The following is a 16,345-nucleotide window of genomic DNA, read 5'->3' on the forward strand; positions in this document are numbered from 1 at the left end:
TCAAATTTCATGTTTCTAATGCCAAGGAATTCCGAGATATGGATATATTATTATAATAGTTGTAATCTCTCCCCTTTTTCTCTTGCTTACCCCATTTTTTTCTCTTCTTGGCCAAATATTAAAAAAAGAACTCAGGAACACATATTTTATTGTTTTAAATGAGAAGTTCAAATACTGAATTTCATGTCTTTAACGTTAACAAATTCTGAGACGTAGAAATCTTAATTTATTATAATAATTGTAATATTCGTCATTTTTTTTCCTTTTCACTCCTTTTTCTTTCTTTCTAGGTGCAATATCAACATCCGCTGAAATACATATATTGCTTTAAGTGAGAAGTCTATATACCAAATTTCACGTCTCTAGCATTCAAGAATTCGGGAATATGGACATTTTGAAGCCCCCTTTCCCATCGAAATTCCCAAAACCCTTTCTTGTGTGTATCTCACGTCACAAACCTTATGCCTCGTCCAAATTCCAAGTTTCTAATTTAATCGGATTGACCTCGTCCTTGATCAGTCTGTCACTCACACACAGATTAATTCTTCTTTTAAATATTATAATGATAGATTCTTAACTCAGTACTATTTTATACTTTTAAGTTTTACTATTATTTAATTATTTTTTATTATTTTTTCAATAATTCCTAAAAAAAATGCATAGAACTATTATCATTTGATTGTGAGACTGACTTATTTTATTTGTTAACGCTTTCAGGATGGCTATCAGTGTTCCTTTAAAGACACACACACACACACAGAGAGAGAGAGAGAGAGAGAGAGAGAGAGAGAGAGAGAGAGAGAGAACGCCCTAAAATCTGTTCAAGCATCTGATTGGGTATTGAATAACTTACTTGACAAATTAAACGCAAATGAAGCTTATAAACCACAACTGTCCTCTCCGTCAAGATCGTGTGGTTATATACCACATACATCCTCGACAAAACAATCAGTTCTCTGTTTATAGGTCTATGCCACATTACTCTCTAAAGGGCTAAATATATTAAGAATGACGTAAAATAGGAATACAGTAAAATGAAAGAAAAGTCTAACTTCCAGACCTAGATATGAGCTAGTTGTAATCAACTATGCGTCTTATATTTATCAATTTCTACTATAATAGGTTATTCATTGACTTTCTTCTGGCTCCAATATTTGTGTAAAAAATCTCTGGGCCACTGAAAGAACTACAAAATATGGCCAACAGTTGCATTTATCAGTAGAACTCATCGTCGACCTGTCATCTGAAGAAAGGACAAAAACAAAATATAACTGAAGATAAGACTATCTAGAGAGGTTTGTTTTGGTGTTTCATCAATTCCTGACCGTGGGTCCCATAGGTGACATCCGCTTCGTCATTCCAAATCAACCTGATAAGTTCACTACTTAGATTTTCCCCTTGTCTGGCGTTTGTTGGATAATGTTGACATTCCTTCTCGTTTTATGTTTTAGAAGACTTTCTACTGCATTTTGTACGAAAATATACTATCCAGTTTCCTGACCCTGAGCTATACGTACATCGATATAAAATGGCGTAAATAATCCTACTACCTTAAAACAGTCAGTGGAAGGACCATTACAATAGTCAATAATCTTTTTGTGAGTTTTTGAATGTTCTTTTATCTATTGTAAGTACTTTATTTGTTCAATTATCTTTCAAGTACAAAAAACCGCAGGGAGGGTTTACACTTGAATTATTATTATTACTATTATTATTATTATTATTATTATTATTATTATTAATAATAATAATAATAATAATAATATTAATAATAATAATAATAATAATAATAATAATAATAATAATAATAATAATAAAACAAGAGGAATGAAGTGAAAACTGAGAGTCTAGAGAAGTAGAAATAAAAGGGCAGATAAAATAGATCAGTTACCAAAATATTTCTTAGAAACATTATTCATTCTGTTGACTAAGAACCCAAAATATAAAGGTAACCAAGAAAGTTCTATCCTATTTTGTAGAGGCCTGCATTCAATTGGCCCTCACACCGTGAGTTGAATGCAAATGGAGATAAGGCGAAGGCCAGATATTGGTGTGGCTATATCCAACATACTACCTGATTTTGGCAGTTCAGTTACACCCTGAACTTGCGTATGGACAGAGTGAACATGGGACCTCCACAGAGCATCATAAGGGCGTGTATGCTGTACGAGTTCAAACTGGGTGTCAAACGCCGCTGCAAGAGAGTGGAAGATATGCCAGGCCTTTGGTGAGGGTGTCGTGACTACGCGGACAGTACAGCGGTGGTTTAACAAGTTTAAGGAAGGTGACGAAACACTCGAAGACTCACCACGTGCCAGACGACCAACATATGCACAAAATAAAGATCTTCAGGTAGCAATTGAGGCGAACAGTATCCAGACATGTGGGGAACTGGGACTACAATTCAATGTGAGTGGAGAAGCCATTCAACAGCACCTCCATCTACCTGGGAAGCACTACAAGTTGTGTAATGAGTCCCACATGATATGACTCCGGGCCAGAAAGCAACGCGAGCAGACACCTGTATTTCTTTGCTGTCTCGTGTAAAAAAGAAACCATTTATGGACAGAGTGATGACATGTGATGAGAAATTGACCCTGTACGAAGCTCCACGGCGCAGTCATCATTGGTTGGCATCCAATGAATCGGTTCCAAAACAGCCGATACGAGCATTGCACAAGAAGGAGATCTTCCTCTGTGTTTGGTGGACTACTCGCGGTACTGTGCATCGGGAACTGCTACCAGCTGGTCAGAGCACCAATGCAAGGGTGTACTGTCAACAGTTGAACCGTGTTCAAGGAAAAACTCAAAACTCTGGAGCCAGCACTCTGAATCGCAAATGGGTCATCTTTAACAGGACAACGCTAAGTCTCACTTGGATAGAATGAACCGGGACACCATTCTACGTCTTGTATGGGAAAGATTATTACATCTGCCATACTACCCGGACATTGCGCAGTCCGATTATCGCTTGTTCTGTTCCTTGAACAATCACCTTAGAACACACCAATTTAAATCCCTAGTAGAGGTGGAAATGCACTTGATACCTCTTTAGCTTGACGAAGCACCAAATTCTACCGCGGTGGAATCCATGGAATTTGAGAACGTTGGCGAAAGGTCATCGATGCTGAAGGGGACTATTTATAGTCTTCCAGGTACGTCTTAGGTGACATATCGATGTTTGAAGGTGGTGAGTAAAAAAACGACAGAACTTTCTAGAGTTATTAGTCTCATATCATGTGAACCAATCAATCATCTGCTTGCATAATGAATGTACAATTATATGGCTAAATATATGACGAAGTTAAGGAGGAAGTGTTTCGATCTAGGAGGAGATATGCAGTAGAGTTTCCTGCGTGCAGTAACCTGTGATATTTTTTTTTAAGAGGAAAGTGTAGCAAGTGCATGTACACTACCCTAATAAATAAACACAAGAAAATTGAGCATGTGGTCATTGCTACGTAACAGTGTGCAGAATGTACTATTGTTGACACTGGAGTTAGTATTTGGTTGAACAGATTTTGGCAACACATAAAACTTCAACCTTATGGACGTGGTATCCGCTAAGTAAACGATGTCTTCGTACAGTCTGTAGTTGTGTGGCACAATTTGCTGACACCCGTTGTGCCAAGTGTTGCTACGTTGTTGAGGAAGCAAGTTGACGGTTGTAGTTACATAGCAAATCAAAATTTGTAGTAATCTTAAACTTACGGAAATCTGGAGGTTTACCTCCAGGATTGGAATTATTTAGATTTTTTTCAAAAATGCAGAAATACTAAAATTATCATATAACATGGCATGTGTCAGCAAATTACGTGCAAGGAATTTCGGGGCCGAATACCAAATTTATGTGCCTGATATTTGGTTGATCTCTTCAGACACTACCGAGCTGTCCCCTTTAACCGAAAGGGTATCGCTGTAGGACGTTGAACTGAAAGATTTCATTTCAGTTCACGAATACCTTGAGATACTCTTCTTAAATTTCAGGAGATGTACATTTTTGATTTAAGGCCCACCCTTAAATTTTTGATTTAAAGAAAAATCTCAACAATTCTCAAGAACTCAGGTACATAATTTTTGTAAGTTTGGATGGCTTAACTTGTGTCCTTTCATGGGTCAAATGTTGCCAAATTCAGATCTGTAGATGTTGGGTTAATATATCATATTAACATTTTGGAACTTCGGGAGGACTTATAGTCTAAGGACATTGGTGCAATCTGTTGCATACCTGCTTACCTACTAAAATGGGAATGGAAGTTTTTCTTAGTTTGAACATTTTGAGCCTTAGGATTGCAGTTACGATTCATAGTCTAAGGTAATAGGTTAAAACATGTTAGGGTTTGAAACGTGATAGTTAATTATTAAAAGTGATAAATGTACAATAACAACAATTTCATACTTTTAAGCTTTAGGGAAAAGTCATATTATAAGGTCATTAGTAGAAAGTAAATCATTCAAAATGTTACTTTTAAATTATTGTTTTACTTTTTTTGTTTTAACATCTTTGTTTACATTGTTTCGTATTTGATCATTTTTGAACTGCTGTTTTCAAATGTTTGACAAATTTGATAAAACTTTTTTAGCTTGAAAATGTTTCATTCATTCATTGAAAAGTTCTTAAAAATAGTTTGAAATTTTAGTTTATTTATTTATTTTTTTTGCAATGGAAAATTTTTAGTTTGAAGTTTTCTGTATTCATTTTTTTAATACTCCTACTCATATTTATTTTTAAAATTGTGTAATCTTGGTTTAGAGATTTAGAAGCTCCAGAAATGAGCCATTTCTAAGGAATCAAAAAATTGAGAATATACAAGAATTGCATCGTCATGATGCAATTATGCATGTCTGAACATGAATTTCGTTTTTATATTAAAAGAATTATTTAGAATATGTGAACACTATTCTTTTAAGTTTTGATAGAAGCAACAGGTAGAGAGATATAGATAATTTAAAGATGAAATGTGTTGAAAATGACAAAATTTGGACTTGATTCTTTAGTACATTGTACGTGTCAGTTGATAGGTAAATGCCTTGTCTACTACGCCACTGTCTCTCTTTTGTTATAGAGAACATGAATTTTAAACTGGGGCTTCCCACCTACCCACCTATACATATTTTAAACTTCTAACTTATATTGTAGTTAAGTTTTAATTAAGTGCAAAGTTTGTATTCACTTGCTGTCACTTTGAAATCAAATTCTAAATACCGGCACGTTTTTTCTTTCTTTTTTTAAACAGTAAAGTACCGCTAGTAAAAATGCATATGTATACTATGCAGTGTGGGCCATTAGTCTTGGAACTCACTTGCAACTTTTGAACTAAAATGTAGAAAAGATAGAAGTTTGTACGATGTAAACACCAATAGAAGAAAATTGGCTGACATACTATACAATATTACAAATTAGCATTGCAGCTAACCCACCATAAAGTTGTATTATTTTTAATGACAGAACACCAGATTATTACACATTTCAAATATATATTTTAATCGAAAACTTACAATACAGCATTTGTTATTCAGTGTTTCGAACTACCGCTATCACAAGCTTCAGCAAACATCCAAATTTTGGAGGCATCAACAACAGTAATGACGCAAGTAAGATGACAGAGTTGAGACAGGACACTGCCTATTCAAAGTAGCTTACTCTTGGATACTATAACCATGAAAACGTAAATATCGAATAAATTGGAATCACTTTACAAAGGATTGAACCTTTGACTTTTTCAAACATCTTTATTTCGAAAAGAATGCTTAGATACGTATTACACTCAATCACGTAGATGGTTTTTAATGAACATAAATATCATAATAACACCCATTTTATACCGCATATATGAAAAAAAACATAGTTAGAGATTGCTCTGCTTTTTAAAATGGCATCTTTGAAAATTATTGTTCCTTTTCTCTGTTTCTTTAACATTACATAAATAGTTCATGTTATTAGAACAAATTCTCGCAATCGAACAACCTTTGTCAGTTTTGCAAACTTTATCAATGTTCAATGTATCTTCGGAACGGTTTTGAGATACCAAATTGCTATAAAGGGTATTATACATTTTTAGTTAAAATAATCAACGTAATTGGATGTGATACACTTTCGAAGTAACATCTTTTGAAAGAATCAAATTTTAAATCCCATTTAATCTTCTTCCTTTTTTACTGAAAATATGTGATATCATAGTCAGGTCATAGTATTCGACACTAAACTACTTTGAACTATTCGTTTCACTAGTTTTATGATTGTTGTAGAAACCTCCAGAATTTGGATCTTTGTGACACTGTAACATCCTTAAATCCTTACAGTGAATAACAACTGTGGTATTGTAAGATTTCTTTTAACATACGACATGTATTATGCAACAATTTGACGTAGTACCATTTCAGTAAATTAAAATTTATGTTGGGTTTGCAACACTGTTCATATGATGATATTGCAGAATATGTGAGGCAATTTTTCCCTCTCAATCTTTACACCATTCCACCATTCAGATTTTCAGAGCGTTTTAGCTATTACGTTAAGAAAAGTTGCAAGAACATTTTAAGATCAATTGTTCACCTCTCTCTCACTCACTCTCTCTCTCTCTCTCTCTCTCTCTCTCTCTCTCTCTCTCTCTGTGTGTGTGTGTGTGTGTGTCGCGTATATAAATGTGTAATCTAAATTATATACGCAAAATATTTTTTGTATATTAAACCGTACAGGTGGTTGCCCTAATAATAACGGAGTAACAATGTTACTCCAAATAGCAAGTGGCAATATATATACATTTCAAAGATTATATTGTAGTTTTCATTTTGCAAGTTGAGAAATGTTCTTGTTTTATCTGCAATATACATATATGTAAACAGGCACTTCGTTCGCTACAAAAACACTTGAGTCATTGAAGTATCTGGGCAACCGTTACTACTAACAATTCCGTTGACAAAGGCAAATTGCCGTGCTGAAATATGAGAAGAAACAAACAAAAGGATTCTTCATCGTTCAGGAATACTTTATCCACAAATAAACATTCCATACAACACAAGCCTCCACATAGAGAACGTAAGTTAAATTTGAGAGGTGTACGTTTAACATCTCTTAGAGATTTAATCTGTGTACCTCTTGTATAATCTTAATTTATTATTAAAAGTTTATCTTGTTTTAAATTTATTTTCCTAACTTCCTGGGATTCTGTACCATGGCTTGCTAGTATAGGTCAAAAATATGAGGTGCAGATCCGAATATAAGTTATCTCTTCTATAAGCTTGTATGAGCAGAATAGAAGCGCAAACATACAATAATCTTATAGTAGCTTGTATAGTAATCTTGTTCAAAATCTTATAGTAGCTTAACTTGCACGTACTTCGCAAAATAAGTCTACAGTAACTGGTAACACATAAGGTCATGGATTTATGTATTTTTGTAATTACTTATTTGTTCATTGTTCATTAAAGAAAAAGTCGCAGGTGTAATAGGCAGGGTTGATATGTTTAAAACAAAAAGTTTAAAACAAGTGTTTAGAACTTTTTTAAATGAGGGCTTTTGTTTTATTCAGTTTGCATCAAACGTTTTAAACAAATTGCTTTAAACGTGTTTTTTTTTTCGATGGTGGTTGGACATGTTTAAAACAACTAAAATATCAGATTGAATAAGCTAATTTAATTTTCTAACAAACAACCCATCCTCGGCAGGATTTGTGCATGAAGTAAATTACAAGCAGAGTTAATTCTTATTGTAACAGCAATTACTGAACGAAATTCTGTACAGCAAAGTGCGTAAAACTAAATCAACAGAAATTCAAGTGAAGTATTTGAACATTTCTTAATTTCCAAGAATAACTTAGGTTAAACACACTATACACTATCATAAGATCCAAATTCACAAATTCAAAACTTGAGTATTTTTTGGTCACTATCATTTCCATAATAATGAACAGTTCTCACATCATAAACTAGAAGAAATACTCTGACAAATACAATACAACTCGTAGAAAAGAGCAGTGACTAGCCTGCAAGGAGGAAATGACATATTTAACTAAACAGTTTTCAAGATACATCTCTATCTGCAACATGTATAGCTAGCAATGATCAGTGTCTACGGCATTACAACACAATTAACCTTTAGACGTCCGCCAGGGATTTTAACAAAATGGTAGACTCTCACAGATTCATGATTTATACACAGTTGGAAAGCTTATAGACCACAGATTCCAACGAGGTAACATTCGTGAAATTCCCGCCGTATTTGTAGAAACGAACATACATAAAATCATTTAAAAAATATGAAAATATTGACTTTGCGGGGCCCTAGCAACTCTTGCAGTCACCTGCACTGACAAAATGATGCTAATGTGTAGGCCACATACTTGTGACAATAATATAAGAAATGGTAGCAATTGCTGCCATTGCGTAATGAGTTCGTTTCATGTAGGAAGTATTAAAAAGTGCGCAGAAAAGCATTCATTGAATTAGACATTCTCTACCCTCCCCCACGACAGTACCACGTCCATATGCAAATCATTTTCGGTGGACGCATCATGTATACGAACAAGAATTATGTTTCTAGACCACTTCAGTGAAATATACTGTATCTTACCTTATATGGAACCGTTCTGAAACTAAATGTAAATTAGCCAAATTTGACCCCCTCTTCCTCTATAAAAACAAGTACATATAGAGGTTACTATTATGTAGGGGACTACTTCATTGCTTCACATACTAATTTTTGTGGATGTACCACAAAGGGGGAGGAATGGCCTTCAAAATCTGATGAAAAAATGGTGAAAAATTAAAAAAAAAACTTAATCCTCCCTCTCTCGGCCGTACATAAATACCCCCTACATACATAAAATGTAGGGATGTGCACGAGCGAGTTCGAGTGAGTTTTCATTGAAACTCGACTCGACTCGAAACCGACATCATTGAACTCAACCCGAGAACTCGACTCGAAAAATTTCCTCCAACTCGACTCGAGTTTCGAGTCGAGTCGAACCAAATCGAGCCAAATGCTGTGTGTAGTTTCAAGTACTTTCTTCAATTATCCTACATAGACAGTATAATTATTATCAATGATACTTACTATTACTACAACTTCTTCTTCTTCTTCTTCTTCTTCTTCTTCTTCTTCTTATTATTATTATTATTATTATTATTATTATTATTATTATTATTATTATTATTATTATTATTATTATTATTATTATTATCACCAGTGTGTATAAACATGTATGATAGGCGTTTTGTATCTGAATACTAAAAAAAAAAAAAAAAAAAACTAGTTGACTGCTGACCTCGAAAAAAGTGAAGTCAAGGAGGCAAGGACATCGTTAACAAGGTACTGGGTCTCAGTTCCGGAGGAGCAAGTATTCAGGCTCGAACCAAAAATCGTTAAAAGTTAGACTGCGTCGGCCAAACATGCGCAAACCTGCTCGGCTTGGGTTCTCAACAGCTCTAGTGGCTCGACTCACAGCTCATTCACTATCGAACCGAGCCAACAGCTCACCCAACCGAGCCGGCTCAATCCGATGGCTCACCTGAGCCGAGTCGGTGCCTCATCTCAATCGAGCCGGCTGCTCCTCAGTTGAACCGAACTGAGCCAGTTAACATCACTACCTGGGTTGGGTTTCTGCTTCGGCTCAAAAGTTAGATCGTGCAGGTCTCAGCCTTGGTGGTGAGGACTACCGTATATACCGGTGTTTACATGGGTGCTCACATTTGAGGCTGTCTCGTTATAAAAATCCATACTCGTCTTGTTAATCGAGACGAGACGAGATGTGAGCAGTATCCCATCTTCTGAGCAACACTAAAAGTGTTCCATATTACTGCTTACATTTCTCACGTTTTGCTTTCCAGTCTAATCAGGCCATAATTTCAAAACGAGTTAAAACGAGCTAAACGAGCGAGCCGTTTATCAAATTCGACTCGACTCGAAACTGGACCTCAAAACAGTGACTTGGCTCGAAACTCGACTCGAGAAAATTACCTTTGACTCGACTCAAAACTCGACTCGAATTTGCTTCGAGTTTCGATTCGAGTCGAGTTTTAGCTCTATTCGTGCCCATCCCTAATAAAATGCATACTAGCGGAAGGCTTCATTCCTCAGGAGTAGTTTGGTACAAAATAATCTTTCTAGCTTAATTAGGGGCTGAGCTATTGATGTTTGTTGTAAAAATAAATGTAATTTACGTGAAGAAACTGAAACTCAAAAAATTGGCTAACTTTGCCCTCTCCCTGCTCCCCCATATAAGCAAGAAGTACAAATACACGATATTACCATGTAGTGGCCTACTTCATTGCTTCACGTACCAATTTTTATGAATCTATTCCCCAAGAGAGGGAATGGCTCCCAAAAAAACGTTTAAAAAGAAACAAAAGAACACGATATTTACCCTCCTCCCACCGCCACGTGGTACCCCCACATAGACAAAATGCACACCGGCGGAAAGTTGTATCCTTCAGGAATAAATTGGTTCTAAAACATCTTCCAGACTTAATTAAGGACTGAGCCATTGAGGTTTAAAGCCCTGATACAACAGTTGCGTCAATGGGCGTTTAAAGATTAAGAATGTAGACGACCAGTAGAACGGAACACAAAGAAACTAAACCCTGTTCGGTCTAAGCTCTAAACTGCGATAAACAAAGCCACGTGAAACTAAATCTCGCTGATTTGCTGTTAGCCTACCGACGCTTGTACTCCTCCGCAAAATAGTTCATATGATTTGATTATTACTTTCACTATGAAGTTTCATATAAAACTACAACATTATTATAAATGACAAAAATATAATACGGGTTATCTAGTAATACTGCAATCGAGTGTGGTTAATGAAACAATAGAAATTAACACTAAGCATGCGCAGTAATTATGGCGCCAATTCAACTGTGGACGCGTGTTCTGCTTTCAAACCTGAAAGACGGCTGGCATGAATCCCGGTTCCGCGAGTGTTGTGGTGAAACACCAACAAGGTAAACCTTTACTCACTAAGCAACAATTCTTTGCCAGCGAAATTCAATTTGTTTTAATCTTTCGGTTTTTTTTCTTTCTTTTCTGTTGTTGTTGTAAGTATCTGTGCAACACAAGACAGTATTATCAAAATGCACGTGTATAGTTTGCTCCTCCCCATGGGGAGTGGGAGTGATACATCGATAGCCAATGGTATTTGTGACAAGCAAAAGGATACAAATATTTTGTTTATCGGAGTTTAGAGCTTACGCTGAACAGGGAATACATATTCAGTGAACATAAATTGGGAAAATCCCGATTTCTTTCTCAGGAATTGGACATTTAGACGGATCGAAATTAGGGAAGTTCCCGAAATTTGATATAACGGTTGAATATAGATGGCAAGCAATACCTGTGAGCGTGTAAAAATGGAATATATATGCCTATTTAGATTATTGTTTCAAACAAAATTAACATTTTAAACGTGTTTTTTATTGTTTAAAACAAAGTACTTTATTTTAAACGTTAAAAACGTTTTAAACAAAAAAAAAAACATGTTTTACACATAAAAAATCGTTCTTTTTTTGTAAAGAACGTGTTTTTTTAACCCTGGTAGTAGGCCTATGCTGTGCATTGCTCTATGAAAATCGTCTGATTTTGGTCACATTTTGTAGCTGATAGTGCCTAATGAGTTTAATATGTGCACAAAACTTTATGGTACTTAGGCTCTTAGTTTCCTAGTTGTGAACAACGTTGGGGTTTGTTTTTAGTAAAATTTTCGTGAAGATAATAGAAAGGGAAACTAATGGAACGTTAAAGATATGACTAGGCGATTGATTTGCTATGTTTCAAATGCAATATTTATTTATAATTAATGTTTGCTTAAACAAATCAGTAAGGACGATTTTTTCTTTTCACAATAGGATAACTAACATGTTTATATTTTAAAATCAGAAATGCAATTTCAAGGGATCATAAAGTGTAGTGTATATATCTTGCAATGCTACTCACAGCGCTAATATTTGTAACAACATTCTTTCAGAATGTAAGTGTATATATATATAGAGAAAGATAATTCTAATTTGTAATTTGCATTTAAATACAATAACCTTAAAACACACTATTCTTATTTTGCACAATTCAATTTACAACTGATAGTGTGACGTCAAAGTAGAAAGTTTCTTGTAAATTATACATTGAATTTCTATGGATGACCCCCAAGGAACTTTTAACCCCGATTGTGTTGTGCATTTCTAAGGAAGGTAGATTATCATTGTTTTAAAACAAGAATAAAGCATAGCAAGTTTGGCAAGTAAATTTCATAACGATTTATATCTGGTTACATTCTTCTGCTACCAACGAGATTATGCAATAATGGTGTTTCAGCTGTTACTTTGCATTAAAAAATGAATATGTGTTTCAAGCTGGACATATTTCATTTTGCTTCGTCTGCTCCAAAGTGAGCTTCGATTACATCATCAAATTGGTCATCACAGAGCGTACTAGGTTTTCCCAACGTGATGTGTAAATGACAAACGGGGATTATGAATCGGGACTTGATTGACGAGAAAATTAATGATTTCACGAGTCACCCAGTAACATACCAAGTTGAAACTAATATACCGGTTGCACATCAATTTGGCTGTTCTTCATGTGAGATTTTCAGGATGGAGAAATAAAAAGGGCACATACACTATACCCACGTGAATATATTATTGATGTTGAAAAGGTTCATTTTAATAGCTTTTCTGTTGAAACAATAACCTTTTGCTAACGGAAAAGTGTTAATAAAAAATACAAAAAAAAAACAACATTTGTATCTCTAAACTACTTAGCATAATATGTTTTGAATGATAGCAATAACAATAAATATATAAATTCTTTTTAAAAAGTAATAAAATGTTTTATATAATATTACATTTCAAGTTATATGATCCAGTCGTTATTCATGCAGTAATGTGAGCATTCGTATATGCTGAGACGATAAATTAAAGGTTAACATAGTATATACCCTGACTCCATTTACATTTATTTATTTATTTATTTATTTATTTATTTATTTATTTATTTATTTATTTATTCACTTGTATATTTCCAGTTACAGTACATTTGCCACTTTACACTGAAGCATGCAACAGCAGTAAAATACAGTTAGAAAGTTACAATGTATTATAATGTAATATAACAGAATATTAACCAAAGTATACTAACAAATTTACATAATAATATTTACAATTCAACTCTTTACATTGTGGATCAGAAAACTCATTCAGGGGCAAACATATTTATGGTAAGTGAAAAGCTATTGAATTCCCTAAACCTGTACACGGATGACATTTGGGTTACTGCATGTGTAGGTTTCGGAATATGGACTGGACTCCTTATAGGCTAGTAGATTGAACAACTACAATATTCCTTGCGTGTAAAAAGAGAAAAAAATATGATCACGAATAAATTATCATTAAGGGAATAAAGAATAATAATTTAAAAAACGAAAGAACAGAATACTTCTTGACAATCTATGAACACAATATTTGTGCATCACAAATCCATACGGTCGGGATCGAATTTGTGACTCTGTACAATAAAGGTGAGCGCTCTATTACTGAGACACCACATCTTTTACAGCTAAAAAAAAGAATCAATATATTGTTTGAAAAATATATTATATACTATTTATTTATACTTTAGAACTAGCATAAATTTATGTACAGTTTTGTTTTAAATAAAAATATCTACTTCCCTCTCCTTCAAAAGTCTTGTCATCTTATCTGCTATTGAAATTAAATCAAACATACGAGGATAAATCAATAAGTATCTGCAATCATTTTTATTATTTATGAACACAAGAGTACAAGGTTTTTATTAATATCATTTTTCAACATAGTGACCCTGCTTTTCAATGTACAACTGTGAGCAAAATAAATGACGTGTCTCTTTATTCTGATTTTTTAAAAAAATATCTCACAAGGCAGGGTACCCAGGTGTAACAGCCCGATTGTGATAAGATTGCACAGACATAAAGAACATCGAAAAAGAAGCGACACGCATTTTTTTATATCGGCCAACAAGCACATTGAAAGGGTCAAATAGGGGTATAAAATGGGGTCAAAATGAGATTATGTGGAATATAGCGAGAACGAGAAGAGATATCGGAAAAGTTTAAATGTACGAAATACTACCCATAGTCGACGCAATTCAATGGGGTAGAACGCACCCATGAGAAGAGAGCAGAATATCCGAAAATGGACCAATCAAGTGTACCACATTGTCACAATGTGTTACGGAAATGAGCAAAAAGGGTGATAAGGAGCAGGAAGAAAGAAGAAACGAAAACAGAAAATACATGTTTTTGCTTTGGGTGCATATGTTGACCGTATGCGAAAGAGACGCAGATTTATCTCAATGCACGAAGATGGGATAACACGCAGGAAGGATGCAAACGCCGTTCATATAGACAGCCAGCGAGACAGCACTGCGCGGTGGGTTGCATATATCGCGTAATGAGAACAACGATGAGATGGATGTTCTAAACAAAAATGTGTGTAGGCAGTAGTAACACAAAAACAAAATTGTTACTATTACTGTTATGTTCTACGCGTATTTTCGTAGTGATATAATGTTGATACTCATGTGTGGTACTGATATTAATGTTGCTGTTTATCTTATGTATGTGGACCACCTGCTATTACATTCTACTGTGCTATGAATTTTTGTTCCCATTATCCGATATATGCAACCCACTGCGCGGTATTATTTCGCTGGCTGCCTATACGAACGGCGTTTGCATCCTTTCTGCGTGTTATCCCATCTTCGTGCATTGAGATAAATCTGTTTTTTTTTTTTTTGTTGTTGTTGTTTTTTCGCATATGGGTGATGTATGCACCCAAAGCAAAAACACGTATTTTCTGTTTTCGTTTCTTCTTTCTTCCTGCTCCTTGTCACCCTTTTCGCTCTTTTCCGTAACACATTGTGACAATGTTGTACACGTGATTGGTCCATTTCCGGATGTTCTGCTCTCTTCTCATGGGTGCGTTCTACCTCATTGAATTGCGAAGACTATGGGTAGTATTTCGTACATTTAAACTTTTCCGATATCTCTTCTCGTTCTCGCTATATTCCACATAGTCTCATTTTGACCCCATTTTTATGCCCCTATTTGACCCTTTCAATGTGCTTGTTGGCCGATATAAAAAAATACGTGTCGCTTCTTTTTCAATATTCTTTATATCTGTGCAATCTTATCACAATCGGTGTGTTACACCTGGGTACCCTGCCTTGTCAGTTTTCTTTGTATGTTCGAAATTTCGGAAGGTTTCCCCAGCAGGAAAGGTTAATAAAAAAACCGTTTCTAATATTTGTGTTAGGTATTAGCTTAAAATAAATAAATCCCAAGCAAAAAGCATTAAATCGATCGAAATTACAAAAATTGCCAACTCTGCTAAAGGGGAAAATTTTCAAGAGCGCGAGTGAATTCTGCAGTTCAACACGAAGCAGGAACATCTATGTCATTGAGAGAAATGGGGATTAAATCTACAAACTAAAATTTTAACGAAATATTTATATTGCTTATATATCTTATTACGTGCATTATCTGCGAACTCCAAATATATGAATCTATGTAAGAATTAACGAACAGATAGAGATAACAGTTGAAATTGCGTATCGAAAAGGACTAATTGATAGCACGATCATAATGAAAACCGTGTTTACCGTAGAGCAGGGGTTCATTTCACGTAAGAAAGTGAATAGCTCAATTAGTTAAAGTAAAGAGTCTGTATGCCGGAGGTACTTGGTTCGAGCTCCATAGAAGTGCAATTTTTATTTTTTTACTTTTATTATTTTACTTTTTTATGTGGGAAAAGATCAAATTGTAACATATGTGTAAAACTCATAACGATACCAATATATATATATATATCGTTGTCACACTTGCTTTAGTGTCCCTAATTTTTCTTTGCAAAAAGTTTCGTAATTATTTCCCCTGTGCTCACTGCTTACTACATGCTCACTGGTGCATAACGTACCCTGTATTTGAATATTTTTTAAACTCCCTATCTTTTTGTGGTGAACAAAAGGTTTTCTTTTTCGAGCGACAAAAGAGAGAATAAAATATGGCGATTGTGAAAATAATATATCTAATTCAGATTTTGACGGATTTACGTGTTTCATGGTGTCTACAAACCGAAAATGTGATTTTTCGATAGCCGTCCTTCCGGTCCGTTCGTTCGCTACACTTTTCTGTGCACTCGCCCAGAGGCCATACTGTTCAGCGTATCTTCACCAAATTTTAAACTTAGGGTTTACATAGTATTTCTACAGGAGATTTTCCATTTTTTTTCCTACTGCCTAAAATAAGTATGGTTTACTAATAGCCGAAAATCGAAAAAGAGTTATTTTCTCGGAAATGGTTTTAACAATTTTGTT

At 34.7% G+C, this 16,345-nt stretch overlaps 1 long non-coding RNA gene across 1 annotated transcript in view; it reads left to right on the plus strand.

Moving 5' to 3' along the window:
* The first annotated feature begins 1,569 nt into the window (after window positions 1-1,569).
* LOC145687793 (uncharacterized) overlaps window positions 1,570-16,345 on the plus strand; it is a 174,869-nt gene continuing 160,093 nt past the window's right edge. The window contains exon 1 of the long non-coding RNA XR_014131767.1: window positions 1,570-1,627. This is a non-coding gene — a long non-coding RNA (uncharacterized LOC145687793). The remainder of the gene's footprint in view (window positions 1,628-16,345) is intronic.

This window comes from Thermobia domestica, chromosome 6, assembly GCF_964235325.1.
Source record: "Thermobia domestica chromosome 6, izTheDome1.hap1.1, whole genome shotgun sequence".
Classification (NCBI taxonomy): domain Eukaryota; kingdom Metazoa; phylum Arthropoda; class Insecta; order Zygentoma; family Lepismatidae; genus Thermobia; species Thermobia domestica.